The sequence below is a fragment of the Chinchilla lanigera genome, unplaced genomic scaffold (genome assembly GCF_000276665.1).
Source record: "Chinchilla lanigera isolate Chin_1 unplaced genomic scaffold, ChiLan1.0 scaffold00032, whole genome shotgun sequence".
Taxonomy (NCBI): domain Eukaryota; kingdom Metazoa; phylum Chordata; class Mammalia; order Rodentia; family Chinchillidae; genus Chinchilla; species Chinchilla lanigera.
The window spans coordinates 19,045,707-19,068,215 of record NW_004955433.1 but is presented as its reverse complement, the minus strand read 5'-3'; the positions used below and the strand labels follow the sequence as shown (position 1 = coordinate 19,068,215).

Genomic DNA, 22,509 nt, shown 5'->3' with positions numbered 1-22,509 from the left:
AAGATCGAGATCGAGAGAGTAGATTGGATATTAGAGATAGAGTGAGAGAGAGACAGAGACAGAGAGAAGGAGACAGGAGGAATGGGAAGGAAGGAAGGAGGGGAGGAGCAAGCACAGAAAAGCCGTGTGGAGTAGATTTTGGATCTACCCAGTGATTCTCACCGGGCTCAAACTAATCTCTTTCAGCCCCTGGACAGATGGGCTTATGCATACTTTTATGACATTTCCTATCATACAGGTCTGCCGCTTTGAACAGGAGTGCATTTCGATTCTGACACATGGCATTTGCTGAATAACTGTGGCTGGCAAGGCTCGGCAGGAAGTCAGAACAATTTGAGTGAACCAACAAACATGATCTTTCCTTCTGCTTAAAATTTTAGAGACACAGTTTGGCTTTTAACGCTACACACCTTGCAGCAACTGGTACTTAAGAACAAAATATGGCTGTTGTACCTCAAATCAGATAAGTCACATCATGATTTAATAATAAGTGTTGAAATGAAATTATCATCTAGTTCTTGCCTGTAAACTGTGGTGATAGTTTATAAGACAAGTGGGAACATAGAAAAAGATTATGGATTAAATCCTTAGAAAACTAGTAATCTTCTAAAACTATAAAATTACAAATTGGGCTTTGAATTATTATAAGAAAATATTTTAATTAGTATTCACTTTTTTGTTATCTTTGATATATCAACCAATTTATGTGATTAATATTAAAGAATTTAAAATGGCCTCAGAGATAATGGGGGCTAATTTTTTATTTCTTTTACTTTTTACATGTATTTAAGCAAATGCATATTTTAGTGGTCTAATAAACAGCAGGCAAGGTGAAAGTTGAAGTCTGTATTAGATAGAACCAAATGAAAATAACATTTTCAGAGTAGTTAGTCCCTCTACACTTTTTGTTTGTTTATTTGTTTGTTTGTTTTTTTCTGGTACCGGGAATTGAACTCACAACCTTGTGCTTGCCAGGCAGGCGCTGTGCCGCTGAGCTAAATCCCCAGCCCCCTAGTCCCTTCTAGAACATAGGAAATCTTTCATCCTCACTTGAATTCTATGAGGTAGGGCTGTTAACAACACCCCCTCTTAACAAAGAATGAAATAGGGTCAAGAGATTTAGTCACTGTTCCAGGGTAGTTGATAAGATAGGGAATTAGGATTGGGATGCAAAACCGTCTGCATTCAAAAACTATCCATTTTTCTAGCTGCACTGTGCCATCCCCTTCTTCACTTTATTTGCTGTTCCTTATGGGCTCTTTGTTTGTTTTATTTTTTGGCTGTGGTTCAAGGAGGAGGGGAAAGTGGAGAAGTCTTGGGTTAGACTTACACTACAAACCAAGCCTGTGATGTGTTGTTTTTCCAGTGACCATACTACCCTCCCATATCTTTTATGAATCACTCAGCATAATAGATGGCATTTCCCCTGTGGGAACTCATTTCCATTAGGAAGTGTGTTGAGATTTTTACTGCAATTTCAGGGTGTACTCTAGGGCAGACCTCTTACAATATCCATTCCAAAACTGTGTACCCTGCGAGTGCTGGGAGGTAAGAAAGCCCTGAGTGAGATTACCTTTAAATGCGCCATCCAATCCATGGTTTATGGGTCTCTTTCAAGTCCAGAGAAGGTGCACCTTCCATACTTTCACTGGCAAATGATGGCAGTGAGCTTGGGTTAATAATAGACATTCTCCTAGGGAATAATTCTGAATGAGGTTTTCAAAAGCCTACACTGCCCATTATCCAACATTAGTTTCTTTAATATAACCCAGCACCCCATATTCTAAATGATGCATAATGCAGTGTAAGAAACCATAAATGCAAGAATGGAGAATTCTTTTGCTAATATTTGAGGGAGACCTTTTGCAGCTAAATCTTTTTTATAGGCGTATTCACACTACTGGCACGTAGGTGGGAATGGCGGCGCATTTCTGTACAAGTGTTGGTATATGTTGCGTACTATGACCTGGCAAAAAAAAAGTGTCACATTTACAAAGGAAATCAACATGCGAGGGAACTGTTCCTGGAGATGTGACAGGAAATGAAAAGTCTGTGTCTGCATGCTCTTCTCCCCTGAGAGAACTTTTGAGGTAGGTGAAGAAAGGATTCCTACTTTGGAATTGGAGGCTTCCAAGAGTCTTTGCAAATGCAAAAATCCTCTCCTTCTACAACTCTGAAAGCTCCACAAGGTCCTGGCTTTTTCTTTTAAAAAATTTTTTTTGAAAGTGTCAGCCAAAGGAAAATTTTTCTAGCCTATCTAGTAAGGGCTTGAGTGAAGTTTTCATTTTCTCTTCCCTGGAAATTCTGTGCAAAAAGACTGAGCAGCTGAATGCTAAAACTTCAGTTTGGACATCTTTTCTTTTAAAAGAATAGTATCCTCCATCTTCCTGTTTGTTATTGTTGTATATATTGTTTCACCCAAGCCAAATCCTTTATGAACATGAGACTTGGGTTTGCACCATTAGGGGATAGAAATATTCACAGGTAGACAGACACACACTTATACAAAGTTAGGAAATATTGTTTAGTATGAAGTTTGGAGCCAATAGAAATTTTTCAACAGAATTTCTGTACCTTTTTTTACAGTACTGGGGATTGAACCCAGGTCTGCAAACATGCTAATCATGCAAAGTACCACTAAGCTACATCTCAGCCCAACAGCTCTAGTTTGCTGTTATAACCACAGTGCTTGCCAAGTTTTTGTCATATTTATCCTCGAAAATGAATGGCTTTTGGAGGACACTGTGTCCTGTGCTTGGTGGCATGGGTCTCCTGTGCAATTAGTCAGAATTGGTTTCAAATGCTGCCACAGTAGCCTCAAACTACACTATGTGGCCCTGCATGTCATTTTGACTTAAAGCACATTTTCCTTATCTAGAAAGCTCACTTAGAAAATGTGTCCTTTAAGGATTTCTCTAAGCCGTAGATGTGATATCTTGGTTCATTCCAGAGAGGTTAAATTTAACGGTGTTTCTTAATATTCTAATATAGAGTCACCACCTTCAAAATAATATAATTAACAATGAAATATTAAATCTATAACCTCTTTTAAACATATTATATAAAAAGCTCTATTAAAACACACTTTGTACAATTTATTATAGTCAGACAACTTTGTGCTATTCAATTACTGTTTTCTTTCATGCAAAATTTAAAGTGTGCCTTGATCTTTAAACTTTTGAATTCATTAAAAATATATTACAATTGAAGTATCTGAAATTTGTTGAAATGAAATCTAAACTTAATGGCATATTTTATAAATGTTAGAATCAAAGAATCTTAGGTTCATAGTTATTTAAGGAAAACACATCACCCCACACGTACACATGTACACCATTGAAACCTGATAGCTAATCAGATAATTCACTAATTTACCTACTAATGAAGAATTATTGTTCTGATGAATTTATTTTTAAATGCAGTCATGATTAAATCATCATAAAAAATAAGTTTAACACATAATTTCCTCTAAGATTTTTATTGATATATTTAATGAAAATGAAATGATTTACAAAAAGAAGTTGATCTCTAGATAATACTGTTGCACAACTTCTGTGGACTTTTCCTAAGGAAAATATGAAATCTGACCACTACTAACAATGCTAATGATTTACATTTCTAGCAGTTTTATGGTTAGAAATAAAATGATACTTTGGGGCCTATTTCATTGAATGCTTACAAAACCTATGTAGACAAATATGTTTAATGAAGTTCTAGCTAAAATTAGGCAGCTGAAAGTTACTGAATCAGACATCAAGCATAAATATTTTTGCTGTCTGTTTTGCTGCTAAATTTTCCTGATATATAGTTTCTCATAAAAATTGAAGTTTCTTATGTAAAGATTTTAAACTTTGTCTTTTCACCAAACAAGCATGAAACAACAGTTTCAAAATTAATATGGCTTTGTAGATTTGGTTTCTATTTTTCCAAACTCAATACAATTGATTAATGCAATTGATTACCTTGTTATTCTGAAGTCCTGACAAATTATTGGGTAAAAGTAAATTAACATATTTCTTCAACATTACTGGGGATGTATAATATACCAGAAGCTTTGCTGAAACACAAAAAAGGATTTTTGGATGACCTAAACATTTACTTTGAATACATGGTAGCGATATTCAGTTGCAGCTAATTCCTCTTTAAATAATTTTGTTTTAAAATAATACCTACTTGCTTACTACTGCCAGTTTATCTATTTTATCCAGATTTCACTTCACTCTGGAAAAGAATTAATAATAAAAAATCAGCTTGAAATGGGAAGGATTTCTCTCCCCTGGCCTGTTTAGCAGAGCATATAGCTTGAAGCTAAGGCAACTTTCCAGGCAGGAAGGAGATCACTATGTAAATCATTATCACTGACAAGTTAAGCCTCCAGTCAAAAGCAAAATGTATAGTTTGTGTGTTTACCTGGGGCTGTTTGTCTCCATGGGGTAGCTGTTTTGAAAAGAAATGCATACAGCAGGTTGATATCTATCCATACCCACAAACATACAAAACATGGTATTGTAGTAAAGGCCAGGTCTCATCTCCTGTTGGATTATCTGAAATTCAAAGCTTAAATTATCCTCAGGACTTCTATTTTCCACCTCTCCATCCAAACCCAGAAATCTCAAGGCAATATTGTAAACATTTCATCTGGAAAGCATTGCTATTCATTCAACTCTACGGCAAATAGAGAATTTTACATGGAGAGTCTTCTCCATGCAAATTGTGATGTTTTGTCTTTCAGTGTAACTTTTTCTAACTTTTTTTTTGTAACATCAGAACAATTTTTTTCTGGATTAAAAACTGAATGTGTCATTCCCCTGTATGTAAAGTATCTGCTTTTTTTGTTGTTGTTTTTCTGTGCATGTGGATGAGCCCAAAATGCTTTCCCTGTGTCAGTGAGCAGCAGTTATCCTTATGTGACCCTGGAAAGTTGCCCTTTAAGATTACTGAAAACATTTAGTGAGTTGACAAAGTGATAGATAGCACTGAGAATATTGCATAACAATGCTATATCATTGTTACCCATAGTGGTAATAAAATATTATTCACTAATGAGTATATTTCGGTATAGTTACTGCTAGTTATAGTACTATAACTCTGCCTACTACTTTTTGGTACTTCCTAAAAAGCTGAATTTGTGTCTACAGATATAAGTGAATATTCCATAACAGTTTCTTAGCTGCCACAGCAAGAACCTGAGCTTAGAGAAGTGAAAAAGGGATCAACTAAAATTTCTGCCCAAGCCTTTGTATTTTCTTTGTACCATGATGTCAACTTCCTTCTGCTTTTGGCAGAATGTGAACACATAGTAAATGTTTATTAGCTGAGATATCTATGTAGCATTTTTGTTCAAATTTATAAAACTACTTCACACTAGTAAGTGTTAAATAAATGTGTGCTCGTTCTCCTAGCTACCTTACAGCATTTTGTAAAAGTCTACTCAAAAAAACAAATGCAGCCTGAGCTATTTTAAGCCATGTGTTTCCAAGATAGCAGGGGATTCATGATGCCTTTTTTTTTCATCTGAAGTAATGTTAAACTCATGTCTGCACATGACCCCATGAACACAACACAACCACACTTGGAAAGTTATATGAATGAGATGGCCATTTCAAAGCCCTTGAAAATTACAATCACCAACTCTCACATTATGCCCATTATATAGTTTAGTTTTCATAATAAGCAGAGAAGTTAAAGTTCATATCTCAATTATACCAATGAGAAACAAATATTTTGCAAACATTAGAGGAATTTTCTACATAGTACAAATAAACCTTTAACTTGATCTCTGATGTTCACTTATCTGGCTCTAAATCCTGTTTCACTCATTATGCCGACTATATACGCAACGTATAACTTCCATGACTTTCAGGGTCCTTTATTGCAAGATTTTCTGCCTCCTGATCCACCTCTTCTGTTCTGATAGCACCACTCTTCAAAACCTGTGAATATTTTATTAAAGTTGTGTTTTGTATTATGTTTTATGCCCAGATCCACATGACCATGAATACGTTAGCTCAGTGTCACTAAGCTCAGTTCTTTCATCAGTGAAATATTTCATCATTTTAGATTTTATGTTGAGAAACTATATATGAGAAATACATATCAGCATCTTTCTTACAGGAGTAAATCAGTCAGTGATACCAGCACTCTTTTTTTGTCCTTAAATTTGTGATTTTGGTTTGGAATTAGTGTAGAGGCACCGTGATCATTCTGGGTAGAGTGATGAGGTCTCATACTATCCCACTTTCTCCCCCAGGGATGTGAATCATTATTTTGGTTGTCCAGCACATCCACCTTGTGTCTGCTCCCTGCCCATCAGTCCCTTCATAGAGGTCCAAGTTATGGATCACACGTCATGGGCTCTCTGTGCTCCTGTTTCAATAATTCTTCTTTTATTTAAGGTCTCCAAAGCACTAGAGTGGTAATGCTGGCAGTATTTCATAGCATATTGTTAAATTATCTTATTTTGTTATTATTTATTGTTGCTAATCTCTTATCATACCTGCTTTATAAATTAAATTTTAGAATAAATGTGTGTGTGTGTGTGTGTGTGTGTGTGTTTCAGTACCATCTGCAGTTTCAGGCATCCACTGGGATATGGGGACATACTTCCTGTGGGTAAATGGGCCACACTCTATCTTTTCCAACTGACAGGTAGTTTTCTGTGCCAGTGGTTATTGCGTTAATAACCCTTAGTTATTAACTGGCCTGATCAGCCTGAAATCTCCAAAAGGAGTGGACTGAGAAGGCTTAAATAAATGAGACAATTGAAATGATTTTAAAGCTCTAAGAGGGTTCAACCCTCTCACAGAATTCAAGATTCTCTGGGTTAATACCAAGAATTTCCCTGGGCAGCCTGTATTTATTTGCTTTACAAACAAAGGAGAGAGATACTGAAGAAAATGTCCCAGGAATCTGGGTAGGACTTGGGAGACCCTTTAAGGACTTCTCCAGGTAATACATTATGTTAATTCAGGAGAACTATGTCATCTCCAGGAAGGCCTTCATTGTAGGAGTGAGATGCCTGCAGTTACAGTCTCCTTTTAGTTAATTGGAGTTGTAGCCAAAAGTCTTGGGCTGTGGCCTTTTCTTGTCCTTGGAGGCCTCATGGCTTCATCCACCATTATAGACCTGAGTAGGGACCATTGACTCACGAGTCAACATGGAAAACCAATTGGTTAATTTAAGTCCTGCTCAGAGCTCCTTCACAGTGGTCTCCATCACATGGTAGTGCTAGTACTCATTCTAGAGATCTTCTGCCCTATGAATTCAGGCTAGGTGTCTTAGCTTTGTGAGTGACACCAAACAGATGGCGCCAACGCTTCATTTAATGGTAGGTAAGAGTGTAGGCACATCTGAGGGGAAGAGGCCAGAGAGGACCACACTGAAGTACACAGCAGGCTTCTTTGTGTTTAGGAACAAGGAGGCCTGGGTAAGGAAAGCATGCTAGGTTAGGAAGCCTTGGATACATGACCTTTGGGTTAAAATGCTAATTGTGCCACCAGCTCTGTGTTCTCATGCAAATGACCTAATCTCTTTAAGTCCCAGTTTACTCAACTACCAAAAGACAAAAAGTGACAGCTAACCTGAAGAAATTTGATGAACAGCTTTAATTATTTTTGGCACACAGGGACACTTGTTAATTTAATAAAATTTAAAATTTTCAGAAAACTGGCAAGAAAAATACCAGGATCTTCTGTATTTAACACACACACACACACACACACACACACACACACACACACACCACACTCCATTTGTCTTATCATTTGCTATTACATTGGGCATATTCTATTTTTCTTTGAACCATTTACGAGCAAATTGAGAACATTTCATCCATTACTACAACATGCTGCAATATATTTTCTAATCAGAGTAATTATTACAATCAGGAAATGTAAAACCAGCAAAATACTATTATCCAACGTGCAATCTATATGATATTTTGACAGTTTTCCCAAAATTACTATTTCTAGATATTGTATTTCTTGGTACACAAGGGAAGATGACATATTACCATATATAAATTCTATTTTTGTTAAATAAATGATACATATTTAATAATACATAATATATAGTAAATAGTTATTTACTAATGTATTAAATAACTAAAATTTATAATATATATTTTTTCCTTTGATTAGAAAAATTTTTCACTTTCCTTAAAATTTACATATTTGAAAATTGTTGGTCATTCACTTTGAGGACCATTTATGAAGTTTTGCATGATATTTCCTTGCATTTACATACATGCTTTGGATTTTTGTAAGAAAAACCTGCTGAGTTCTTCTTGGTCCATCTTATCACCAGATGAGTGATGTCAGCTTGTTCCAGTGTTGATGAGACTTTGCCTGCCCACCTGTGTGAGATGTCTGTCAAGTGTTTTCTCTGTAAAACTATTTCCTCCAAGAAATAATAAGCAATGTGTGAGGCAATGCTGCATGACCATTTTATTCATCAGATTTCCAACCAAAACTTTCAGCCTCAACGATTGATTTCTTTAAATCTCTATTATTCCTTTCATATTTATAAACTGGCATTCCAGTCAACAAAAGTCAATGATCATTTAACACCTCTTTTCTGGAAGGAGAAAAATATAACTGAAGCAAGACACAACAAAAGTATATAATAGTGCAAAGATTTTAAGTGCCTAAGTGAATAACTCTTTTACGGGTTATTTCACCAATCACTTTGATGGCATATTCAAAAGAATACAGGCAAGGCTTCAAAGATATGTGCATTTTGTTCTCTTTCTAATATGATGCCTTACCTTTACTTCAAATGGTATACCACAAGGCAGAATAGTACAGTACTGTAAAGATCCGTGGTCTATCAAGAAAGTAGGTTCCAAGAAATTCTAGGTTGGGTTGGCTTGGATTTAACATTAAGATCATGGTGTTTTTAAAGAAAATTAGGATTAAAAAGCCAAAGACATTAGAAAGTAAGAAATAGAGTATTATTTCAAAAAACTAAGATCCTGAAATATTTTTAAAAGTATCCTCCCCCTATGTGAAATAAATCAAAGTAATGGTTAAACTACCTAATGTTTCAGAAGTTTTAAATTTGCAGACTTTACCACATATATAATAAACCATCTTCTTTCATGTGATCTAGTGTTCATATGAATGTTTTTTGAAAATTTTTTCATCAACTAAATGACCATAAAGCTGTTGGATTAGGTAAAAGTTTCCTGGTTTCTTGTTGGTCATCCTATCTAAGCTGTGTTGTGGGAACCTTTCAAAGTCTAGAGTGAAAGTAGCTCTAACTTCAGGAAATATTAATATTATATGACTTTGTTTATTCCCAAGTAAAATCTATTGTAAATGAACGCCCTTAAATGTGCTATGTTGTGTCCCGTAGGAATGTGCTCGTGCTCTTTAAAAAGGGAAAATGCCAGAGAAAGTTTTTGCTTCACCTGGGTAGAGTTTGAGAAGGACCCTTTAGCGCACTCATTCTTTAAGGAAGGCACATTTTAACCCTACAAACTGTGTTTACTGTTTTTCGTGATAGCTATGGCAAGACCCTGTTGCTCATTTAGAAGACATGATTCTTCCGTCCTGGGTTTAACCTCAGCCCTGTTGCTGTTATTTTTATCTCTGCTTCCTGGGGTGGGGTTGGATGATCTGTCAGGTCCCTTTTAGCTCAGATAGTCTAAGCTCTGAAATAGCAAAAGCACTAGTAAACATTTCCACAGGCCTTGAGGTTTGATGAATCTATCTGCAAGGATAGATTAGGTTTATTTTTCTTTTTCTTGAGGCGAAGGGGACATATGTCTTTAAAGTAGCCTAGCTGGACTGTCTTTTCAGCATGATTTAAAAACACAGGAAACTTTCATATAGGATTAGGATCAGGATGTGCCCTCTGCAGATTTCATAGATTCTTTCCAGAAGATAAGTGGGCTGAGACCACCAAGGGGAGTTGCCCTGCATTCACTGAGTTGGGTAGGTAAGATGAAAGCTTGTGAGATTGAAAGAAATGTTTCCTCCATCTTTTAAAAAATTATATTGATTAATTTTTATTGCAAAATACAAAAATCTGTGCTTACATTGGATTGTAGGCACTCAGTCAGTCTAATAAAAGTAGCTCTGTTCCAATTCTACTGAGTAAAGACTGTCAGAAGATGAAAGTAAGATGAAAATAGCAACTCCTGGAGCAGGTCCACCTGTGCCCAAGGATTCACAGATCTTTTGTGGAAATCAGGTAGTACTTTCAATAGCCTCCAAACAATTTGTGTTTGTTTTGTTTCTCTCTTTCTTTTTTATTATAACTTTATGAAGGCTGAATTTGGGACATTATCCCATTCCTAATCCTCCATGGCAAGAAACGCTTTCTGTCTCACAGAGCCGTCTGTTTTCTTTGTATGTGCAGTAGGCTTATTTCCCCTCAATAGAGCTTGTAGCCATGACTACCTTGGCTAATAACAAGAGAACTAGCAGGATTTCATACAAGTCTTCACTATTTTTGAAACTTAGTTCATTTTTCTTAATCTCCTTGGGACATTGTTAACCTTTGGTTAGACATATTGGAAGGAAACTATTAGGAGTTCAGTATCAAGGAGGAAACATATTCCTATATGGAAGGAAATATACACACAAGTGGTGCTATGGTGCTGATTCTCCCAGTGGCTAGGGAGCAAACAGGAGGGGGAGCACATTGTTTACAGGGAGATTGCAAAACAGGAATTAAGAAACATAGATCCTCTCTGTGGTTCTGAAAATTCAATAAGGACTGGAATTACAGGGAAGCCTTGGTAAGGCAGGGGGGACCAGAAAGCGTATTCCTTCAGAGCTTCAGATTTCTTATCATTGAGATGGGGATATTCTCTCGCGTGAGATTTTCAGAGTACTGGAATTCCAGGTGGGTGCCAGCACAGTCAGCTAGAGCTGTAAAGCTTTATACACACAAGTAGTCATTCAACACACTTTACTTAGCCTATAACTGGTAAAATGTAGGCTATGACCTATTTATAGAGGTTGAAAAGGCACAGTCCTTGTATTCAAGGGAATTTATAGTCAACTTTAGGAGACAGAGAAATCCACAGTTGTAAGCCAGTCCAGGAATACTGGCAATTTGGGTCCTGTTTCCTGCAGAGCTGTAAGAGAGCAGTACAGAACTTCATCTGCACCTGGGGCCTGCAGTGAAAGCTAGCTGTTTGGAGCGGGAAATGAAAAGTTTTGTGCAACAGGCACCTTGAAGGATTTAGAGGGACAATATTATGAGCAGAAGAGTCAAGTGTCAAAGGCACAATTGAATGAAATAGGGATGTAATGTTAAAATAACAAGTATTTTACTGGGTGTAACTATGGAAGGGCATGATTTCTATTCACCTCCCAGTCATGAGAAGTTTTTCCTAATGTTTTCAGGACTTTGCATGTCTTTAAGCATGTGATGGGTGAGAAGCATTGAACATTTTAACCAAATGAATGACAAGATTAAATCTCTTTTAAGAATCTCTAAATAAATTATAAAACATCTATGTGGAATATTATGCAGCTGTGAAAAAGTGCTGCACACAGTATAGACTGGTTTCTTTCCTTTTTTTTTTTTTTTTTGGTTTTTCTCCGGTACCAGGAAGCGAACTCATGACCTTGCGCTTGCCAGGCAGGCGCTTTGCCGCTGAGCTAAATCCCCAGCCCCCTAGACTGGTTTCTAATGCATGATATATAATAGCATTCACAATATTTATGTATAAAGAAAAATGAAGAATGGAAAAGGTATACTCTTGTAGATATATAGGATATTTTTTAGAATGAACACGTACGTATGGAGAAACACTCAGAAAAGGTAGCTTGGTAACAGTAGATATCCTCAGAAGAGAGGGGCTGGAGGGCAGGTCTGGTTTGGGAAGGAACCTTTCATGTGCTGCATACTTTTTCACTACTTGATGTTATTTCAACCGGCCCTTATTTTGTTTTCTACCATATGTATTTAGTATTCCTATTACTGCCACCAAGAAATCATTTTGTAGTAAAAAAATTTTTTTGCCTTTTTGAGACAGGGTCTAGCTATGCAGTTCAGGCTAGCTTTGAGCTGACTTTGTAGCCCAGGTTGACCTTGAACTTGGAATGATTCTCCTGCCTCTGCCTCCGAAGTGTTGGGATTAGAGGTGTGCCCCATCATGACCGGCAAAAAGATTGTTGTGAATGTAAAAAGTGGATTCAAATAGAAAATCTGAAGAGAGGAAGGCAATTGTCCTTTAGTTCACTCCTTGAGTAATGATCCAAGTTAGAAGTTAGATTGAGACAGATGATACAGAAAGAATGAAGGCAATGTGAAAGATTCATGCAACCAAGAAGTTTTCTGGAGTTACACTAAATATACACAATTTATCTTTCAACATGATGTATGGACTTTGAAAAATTCAGGGTTCAACACCAGAAGGTGCGCTAAGTAATGACAAGGAATTTATTTTTTTTGCTGATGGCTATGTCTGTAGCACTTCCTAGGCAGGGATTACTAAATGTTAAATGGATTAATCCCAGGATTTTAGTTCCTTGCTTCTGTTGAATTTTTATTCTCTGGACCACACATGAAAGGTAGTTTCTTCATAACCTTTGTATTGAGTCAAAAGTATTTCCTGCCAAGATAAAGAACTCTCTCTCTGTGTGTGTATCTCTCTGTCTCTCTCTGTCTCTCTGTCTCTCTGGCTCTCTCTCTCACACACACATATTTAGCATATATTTTCTGAAAGAAGACAGTCGTAGGGACACACTGAATACCACTGAATACACTGATGCATTGCTTGGCCAACATGCTACAAACACAAAACATTAGACCTCCTACTGCATGTTAAGGGTATCTTGCTGCTCCAAACTGTAGGTAGGCAGTGTTAAGAATCAAATTACACCAAATACCACCTTTCCTCTGGTCTGTCTCTGGGTGAGCTGGAGAGTGGTGACACTCCAGTTCCATCTCCAAAGGAGGATCATTAACTCTGAGATTTAAAGAAGTGGAACAATGGGAAAGAGCTCTAAGGAAGAAAGGAAGAAAGGAACAGCATGATCCTGAATGCCTCCCACCTTTCCTGACTCCTGTGGGTAAACCTGTACCTGTGTGTCTCACTTGTTCTTCTTTGGATGGCACTCAAATTCTCCCCGAAACCTTATCTATTCACATGTCGAACAGATGATGATATATCCTCCATCTGCCTTCCAATGCTTTTTTTAAAGAAGCATGTGAAGTGAAATATGCACATGCATTTTGTAAACTTCCCCAGTGGTGGGGAAATATAAATCGGGCCATTTCAAGTTGCTTCTTGTAGGCATTTCTATAAAAGATAAAGAGCAACTACAAAGTCATAATCACCTGCCTTCCTGCTCTATTTGTTTCCTGTGGGAAAACAAGAGCAGAAGTTTGCAGAAGGAAAACCCTGGAGTACAGACGGAGCACGTGAGAGTGCCTCCTGCTCATGGAGCAGCTGGTAGCGCCTTAATAGATGTGAGTTTCCTTCCCTTCTGCGCTGCTTCCTCCAAATGACTTTGAAACACTAACCCTGGCAGTTCGGAGAAAATTGGCTTCCCACACTTACCAAGTTAGTTGAAGACATGCATGTGGAATTCACATCTGAATATTGTTAGTGAAGATACTGGAAGTCACAGAAGTGAGGCATCAAACCCTAACTCTAAGGTGATTCAATGAGTGGGCGTCTTTACGCTTGACTCTCTGAGCTTTCCTTCCTGTGAAGTGGGAATGCTCTCAGATTTATAAGGATATTCAGAGGACCTGAGCTAAAAACATTAGGACCCATCAAAGCATGTAGGTACTAATAGTTAAGTTGATAAATAGAATAATTTGCAATAAATACTATAACCTGGTTTATTGGTCTTTTCCTAATTTATTGTACTAGCTAATGACAACATCCATTCAGACAGAAGCTAATGATTATTATTGCCTTATTCGAGTCATGGTATTAACCATCAAATCTGGTTGTTGTCTGTAAAATGAGAAAATTCGTAGTACCTATCAATTATTCTTCTGAATTACAGAAATTGTGTATATACTTCTTAGTTATACCTCCAGTCAGTAGCAGTACAGTGATGACCTAATCTTGTCTGTCTTTAGAGATTTAGCTGGATCCTAACTTACATGTGATACTTTTTGAAGAGAATTGAAAAAACGGGGCAGAAGTCTGTATATTCTGGATTCTCTGAAAGTTAAAATTCATTGCCTTGAACAGATTATGTAATATCATAGAATCCAAACCTTAACACAGTCAGCAAATAAAGCTGCACCCTTAGCATTATCTCAGTGGATTAGGAAAGGGTTTAATTAATGTTTATAGAGTGCTTATTTGTTGGCATAGGAATGCAAAAGACAAAACAGAAACAAGCACATGCCTTTCCTCTCCTGGGCTCTAATGCAATTCACTACAGTTAATTTATTTCATCACCTTCCTGATGAACCATAGGCACTAAGGATGCCAGTCTGCATACAGTACTGATTTATAGCTGCAGGAACTGGGGCTCTGGCTACATAAGCAAATATCTGAAACAAAAGATATTATGGGAGATCTGAGATAAGCCCTGGACACTGGTGTTACCATTGGATGTATATATTGCTTGCTCAAGCCCTAGATGTTCTGCTTTCCCTAAGGCCCTAAGTGGAAGTTACAGTGAATCGCGCTGGATCTTGGGAGTTCGTAACTCCATCAAACCTGAATGCACAAACTTGAACTCCAGCAGTTTTCCACCAACAGACCTCTGTGTGGAAACTCATTTCAATCAATCATGGTATTGATTTATCTGGAATATTTTAAGTCATCCTTTTTGTCTGAAAATAACAATGCATCAAGAGTACATGGCCGTGTTTGATAATGTGGATGTGTGAAATGATGGTTTCAGCGTCTCTCTTGTTTTCCATTTGTTTTATCTTTCTCTATCTGACTTGAAATGTTAGAACTGGTCTCAAAGCCAGCTCATTTCCCCGGATTGCAGAAGTCTCCAATTACTTGCAAGTTTCACATAAGCAAAGGAACGTTCTCCCTCTGACCCCTAATACACACCAAAGGAAAAGCGAAACTGCCAGTTCTGTCTGAGTCTCATCCGCACCTTGACCTTTTCATTCTATTTCTTGCAAAAAAAAAAAAAAAAAAAGTTCTTTTTGGAATAAAACTACATTGCTGCAGTTATCTCATGTGTGAATATTACTGACCTCAGTGGCTTTCTCCTTGTCTCTGCTTAGCCTAAGACTGGGATTTCCTGGGTGTCACTTCATAGCTTCAGGAGTTGGAATCTTGGAGTTAATAGTTGCCAAAAATGCCGCTGGCCAACAGTCTTTACTACTTTGGATTAATAACAAAACATAACTTAAGAAACTTTCCTGTCCAATTTTGCTACACGGAATGGTACTTGTAATTCTTTCCTCTGTGCATTCACAGGAGATGTTCTATCCGTTGAACATTTCCACTTGTTTGTTTCTTTGTCTGTTTGGTACTTGTAGCTCATGAAGACTGGCCTTTGGGAGAGAATGATTTGGTGATTAACCACTGCCCATTATCACGGATGGCTTTTATACTGTTGTTACAAGAATGTTTACAATTAAAATGCAAGGCTTGGTTTAAAGAGCACCTGTTTAATCAAGGATGAAAAGTCATATTTTGTATATGCCAACCAGGTGACTAGCTGACTTGCATACCAATTCTGTCCCTGACGATAGCTCTAGTTCTTCCAGCGCTTTTCTCATTTTATGACAACTCTTTGTATATTCACTCAGTGAATGCTGCAAGACAGAACTTTGTGTACAAAGAGATGCATAGTTACTGTTAGATTTTGTGTTTCTGAGTGTGCTTTAAATATTATTCCTTATGTTTAAGTTTGACTTTCATAATGACTTCTTATAGTTACAAAAATTCAAATCAAGAAAGAACTGTTAGTAACAGTATCCTGACTATTCTGAGTGATGTAATGATTTCTAATAGAGCAGTCTCGTTCTGTAGGACTAAATATAAAGCGATTACACCTTGAAATTTTAATTCTATAAAACCATAGTGGCTTGGATCATTTACTAAGACTGTGAGCAGGAATTTACCAACCTGGACTTTCTCTATTTGGAAAATTATGAAAATGATATTACATACCTCATAAGCTTATTGAGAGAATTAAATGAAGCAATTCATGCAAAGTGTTTAAAACACAGTTAGCACTTAATAAATGCCAGCTATTAGTGTTAACATCCCAACAAAACTGTAAATGGATGCATAATTATCTGAGACGTGGTATTTTTGCTGCTCTAAAACATTGTACTGACTGTAACTTGACTTTTGAGAGATTCATGGCATTGTGATCATATTGTAATCAGTGAAGAATGAGACTATGGAATCAACCAGATCTCTATTTTGATTTCTGGCTTATTACTTGCAGATAATAAGCTTTAGTTTTCTCCCCTGCCAGGTGGAGGTAATGTTGTTACTGGATTCTGAGGTGCTTCAGTGTCCATTTAGAGGTAATTTCTAGATCCTTTCTATATCAAAGAACTGAAACAGGAAAAACAGGGGCAAAGTTTCACATTTATTAGGGGTAGGAAAAATAAAAGAAGGGTAGAGGAGAAACGCTCTGCAGAGTGCATTTGGGTCAAGTGAAAAAAAGAAGAAAAATAAAATATAAAGATAAAATTACATCATAAAATATAGGTCTGATTAACATGAGGTGACAGGATAGGGAGCTCTTAGTGGTGTCTGTTTCTCTTTTATTCCTTTTAGTATTTCCCATGTTTACCTCAGAGTTAGATCTGCCCATCAGAACCTGCTCGAGTTCCCCAGGGAATTCCACATGCAGGGTTCGGAGAGCTGGTCCTGGCTAGGTGCTCTGGGATCTGGTCACACCTTCCTTCCCAGCCAATTTTAAGTTATGCTATATTTTTCCATTTCATTACATCATACTTTAAGGGCTATTTTCAGGAGGAAGTGATGCTGTCTCCAAATTTTATGACTTCTAGTGAAAACCCAATTCATTTTCAACCTCTTATACCACCTCTTTTTAACTCACTATTATGAATGAGGATCAGAAAGTGGATCAACACCGTGGCCACACCTCTTTCCTCATATAATATGTTTGTATTAACTTCTTAGGAGACTGGAATGGCAGATGTGTGGCTGAAACCCCAAATTTACATCATCGTTTCTCATTTTAAATAAATTTGGTGGATGACAGGTAGGCAAGGCCACCTGATATTTGTATCTGAAGAGTCACTCACAAAAAGAGGACTTAAAGAATTATATCTTAATTGATATCGAATCATTTCATTTTTTGGATGCTACTGTGAAAGATGTGGTTTCCGTAATTTCTCTCTCAGTGTGTTTGTTATTTGTATACAGGAATGCTATTGATTTTCGAGTGTTGACTTTGTGTCCAGCTACGCTACTGAATTTGATTATTAAATCTAGAAGCCTTTTCATGGAGTTTTTCGGTCCTTCTATGTAGACTATCATGTCATCTGTGAATAACGATAATTTCACTTCATTCTTTCCTGTCCTTATTCCTATTGCTTGCTCTTGTTTAATTGCCCTGGCTAATGTTTCCAGAACTATATTAAATAGGGGTGGTGATGGTAGACATTCTTGTCTTGTTCCTGACTTTAAGGAGTACTACTAATTTCTACTGGTTTATTGAAAGGAACAGTTAATGCTTATTTTTTGACCAATTTTACATTCTTATATCTGGTAATCTGAACAACTACTTTGAATATAACAATAAGCAATATGACAATCATTATTGAATTCCTGTTATCTTGTTTTCAAATTCTGTATCATTTTAAATGTTTTTTGTTATTTTTCATTCTCTTTCTTTTTTTTTTTAAACTGTATTTTAATACTTAGATAGGTTTCCAACATTCCATATCCTCCTGTGCCTTCTTGACTCTTTTACGTATGGCCTTTGTGGCAAAAGGACAGAAGGTGGAATTCAAAGTCTTCTGTAGCCCTTGGCTCACACAGTCCAGGCCTAAGCTGATGGACTCCTGCACTACCTACTCTCACTCTCTAATCTCCCTGGACTTCCTGCTCCATATAATACACCTCTCTGCCTTACACACTCATAACAAAATCCCTACTTCTTATTTGCTACCATAGCTCAATTTGGACACAGGTCTCTAGCTCTGATTCACGTTCTGTTCCCATAATTTTAGGGCTAGGGACTAGGGTTTTGGCTCAAATGAAGAGTGATTGCTGAATACGCCGAACCCTGAGTTGGCTCTCCAGCTCCGCAAAAGAAAAAAAAAATCAGAATCCTTGCAAAGCACAAGTCTTCCTTTTATCAGTACCTATACGCAGGCCTTGATGTCTTTACTGCACTTTCAAGGGGAACAGACAGCCTTAGGTGTTAATGATTTCTTATCACTAGACTTGGAATCTACCTGGGAGACTCAGATATTCAAAGAGTGAGTAGAGGCGAGGGAGCTACGCAGGAGAACTGTAAATTCCAGTCTCCTCTTGATGCTGCCACAGTTTTTCTGTTCAATACAGTTCTCCCTCAGTATCCAATGAGCTATGGTTCAGAAATTCCTACAGACATGAAAAGCTGTGGGTGACCAGTAAGAAATGGCTGAGTGTTTGCAAGCAATGTATGCACATCCTTCCGCATGGTTTCAGTGATCTCTAGATTACATTAGCAAATAAAATCTGAATGCTAAGCAAATAGGTGTTATGTTGTAGTGTTTAGGGAATATTAACAAAAATCTGTACATTTTAAGCTCAGATATAATTTTAATCTGAATATTTTCCAATTGTGGTTGAGTCCATGGATGTGGAATCCACACATATGAAGAGCCTAATGTAGTTTTTATTATTAAGCTTTTATCTATTACAACAGGACAGGTATTGTACATTAAATGATGCAGGTATTACATGAGGAGATTTTAAGAAATTCAAATGTTGGCTAATGCAGAGGATGAGCAAACCTGTGAAAACTAGACTTTGAGGGATTATTGCTTCTATGTGTTTCCCTAAATCAAATACCTCAACTTCCTTTGATGCTTCTGAGTTAAGTGTCTAAAGTAACAATGTCTAATGAAGCATTTTGTGATAATGGAAATATTTTATTCCTATACTATTCAAAATGGTAGCAACTAGGCACTTGTGTCTATTAAAATAATGAAAATGTAGATTGTGTGCCTAAATAACTGAATATCTCATTGTATTCTGCTTGTATTTATATAAACTTAATTGAATATATGCAACTGCTGGCCAGATTAATTAGTATACGTTTAGAATGTCTCACGCCTTTGTTAGAGAGCTGTATAACTCCCAAACAGTATTTCAGATTCTTCCTGCAAAACGATTACAGTCTTGCCATTCACAAGGAATATAGCAGAGATTATCAAGAGTCTTCACATTTGAAAAAAGACTGTTACCCTTGAAGAAGTCAAACAAGGTGTGAGTGCTTAGACTAACATGTATCAAGATTTATTGGAAAGAAAATACACACTGTCGCAGTGGTGCAGTGCAAAGCAAGTGAAGAGTAGTTACAGGTTAAAGAGCTACGGAAGAGACTGTGCGCATGGAGAGTTTGTATAAGCAGACATAGCATTGCAGGTCAGGAAGGAAAGACTATTCAATAAGTAGGTTAGGGACAATTAATTATCCATATGCAAAAATATATTCTCATTTTACATCATGCACATAACCGAGTTCAGGTGAACAAAGGTCATAAATATGGAAGATATACTTTTCAAGAACATATGAAAGAATACTTTTATGTTCTACTGGTAGGAAAGCATTTGTAAAGCTATTAGTAACGTGTCCATCATAGGAAAATTAATAAATTTTATGGCAGAGAAATTAAGAACCTCAGTTTGTCAAAAGTCATCCTAAAATAAAACAAAGAAAATGAATGGGAAACAAATGATATTTGTCACAGGTAGGTGACACAAGATTTTTCACTGCAGTATATAAAACAAAATTAACATGCAAGTACTTTTATAAAGCAAAAGAGAAAGGTTTATGTATCATTCCTTTAACATACGAAAAATTCTCAACCCTGTGATTGTCATGTGTTGTGGATTAAATGGCATGTTTCCCCCAAATTCCTCTGTGAAAATTCTAACCCCCTACATAATGGTACAAATAGGTAAGGTCTTCAGGAGATAATTTGGTTTAGCATATTTATTAAGTTCTGCTGTCCTGAACTTACATTACTCAAGAATGAATATATTTCTTAGTTCCATAAGCTTCTAGTTTGGCTGTTTGTAGTAATCTAAAGTTGAACTTAGGTTTTATACTTGCCATCAATCAGGGAATTCATAGAAGGAGTGTCTCGGATGCTGCATAGACTTAGTCTCTCTGTCTATCTCTAAATGTGCAGAGAACATAGTAATTCATTCACTCTTTATAGTCGTAGAAAGAGGAGACAAGAAAGTTGTTTGAGCTGGACATGAGATGTGTGTGTGTGTGTATGTGTGTGTGTGCTTGTGTGTGTGTTTGTGTTTGTGTGCATGTTTAACCAACTGAGTTAAAGCATTATTATCTTCATAACAACTCAAAGTAGAGGATATGATTATGCATCCCTTTTCAGTGGATAAGAAATCAAAACAGAGAGTTAAAATATCTTGCCTAATATCTCACAGCTGGCGAGGAGTCTGTTTTTCACCCAGGGAACATGACTTCAGAGGATGTGATGCAGCCATTAGAATGTAATGATCTACTACATATGTACCTTGTGATTTTTATGTAAGATGCAAACCTGGCAATTTACTTACTTAACACATTTTATTAAGCATTTCATTTCCACTTATCATTGTTCTAGAATACCAGGGCTCAGTGACAGAAGAAATGGAAACAAAAATAAGATGATACCTCTCTTTCCCGAGAACTAGTATCATGCTCACAACAAAGGCAAAAAGGAGAAAGGAATTACTGAGTCGGGGGAGAAAGGAGATAGGGAGGAGTAAAAAAGAAGGAGTTATAAAGGGATTTTATGTTCCTATTATTAAAAATAAACTTAGTACGGGGTCTTTCATTTTCTGATTCCAAAACATAACCTATGAATCTTAATTTTTATATTGCTTCTGAGTCCCTTGATGCACAGGAAATGAACTTATTTATCTGACATACTTTATGTTTCTATATCTGCCTGGACTATTTTCTCGTTTCCCTTTCTGACTCTGACACACACATGTACACACACACACACACACACACACACATCTCATGTTCAGCTCAACTTTCTTGTCTCCTCTTTCTACGACTATAAAGAGTGAATGAATTACTATGTTGTTTGCACATTTAGAGATAGACAGAGAGACTAAGTCTATGTAGTATCCGAGACACTCCTTCTATGAATTCCCTGATTGATGGCAAGTATAGAAACCTATGTTCAACTTTAGATTACTACAGACAACCAAACTGGAAGCTTATGGAACTAAGAAATATATTCATTCTTGAGTAGCGTAAGTTGAAGACAGCAAAACGTAATAAATCTGTTATGCTTATTGGGCCAGCCTTATTAATAAAGGTGATATAATGAAAAACTCTCATATTTTAAAATAATTATGGAGGACACAGTACTACAGGTTTCCCTTTGCATTCACTTAGATAAATTTCAAAATATCTTACTTTATTGTTAAATGACTACAAATCTTATTGGTCCTTTTGCCAAAAGGCATAAAATATTAATAGCTAACACTTTTTAAATTCTCTCTGAGTGCCAGGCACTCTTCTAGATGTTTTGGAAATTTTATTTCAATCAGTATTTGGAAAATATAACATAATTTTTTTAGAGGTAACGTTAATTACTCTACTTACTGGATAGATGAGAAGCAAAGAAACAGAAGAAGTAACTTATTAAAAGTCATAAATCCAAAAGGTACAGTAAATACTGTGAAAGGGAAAGAAACTGTTCAAAGGTAAAGAACAACTGGAATGAGGGAAAGAAGAAAAGAAAGAAAGAAGGAAGGGAAAAAATACACATGCATATACACAGAGTAGCTGCAATAATTGTACTCTTTATTTCTCCTGGTCTATTGAAAGGAACAATTCATGCTTAATTTTTTTCTTCTTTTTAAATTTTTTGACCAATTTTGCATGCTTATATCTAGTAATCTGAACAACTAGTTTTAAGACAACAATACACAGTATAACATCTATTGTTGAATTCCTATCTCTTGTTTAATGAAATTCCATTTCATTTCTAATTTTTTTATTATTGCTTATTCATTTTAAAAAATACTCATAAAGCTGTTGAGACCCTTCCCAAATCTGACTTTTTTTTGTTTTTAAACACTTTATGCCTGAATGGATAATATGCTAACACCGTATAATAATTTTCCTACAGTATTTTTTTAAAAACCTGCATAATCCTTACTGTGTACCAGATAGTATTCTAAACCAGAGTTGCAGAAGTTGGTATTTTTTTCCCTAGGATGTTTTGATAGTAAATGTCTTTGGATCTAAGAGTACCATATATTCTGTTGCAGCTGTTCACCTTAGAGGTAAACAAAGAAATGCAAAGAATGTGTGTGGCTGAATTCCAACAATTCTTTATTTACAAAAGAGAGTGGCCATTATTGACCTGTGGGCTGAGATTG

General features: G+C 36.5%; 1 protein-coding gene across 3 annotated transcripts in view; it reads left to right on the top strand.

Annotated features, from left to right (window-relative positions):
* Cdh8 (cadherin 8, type 2) overlaps positions 1–22,509 on the top strand; it is a 356,488-nt gene that overhangs the window by 25,987 nt on the left and 307,992 nt on the right. The gene's annotated exons all lie outside the window — the stretch shown is intronic.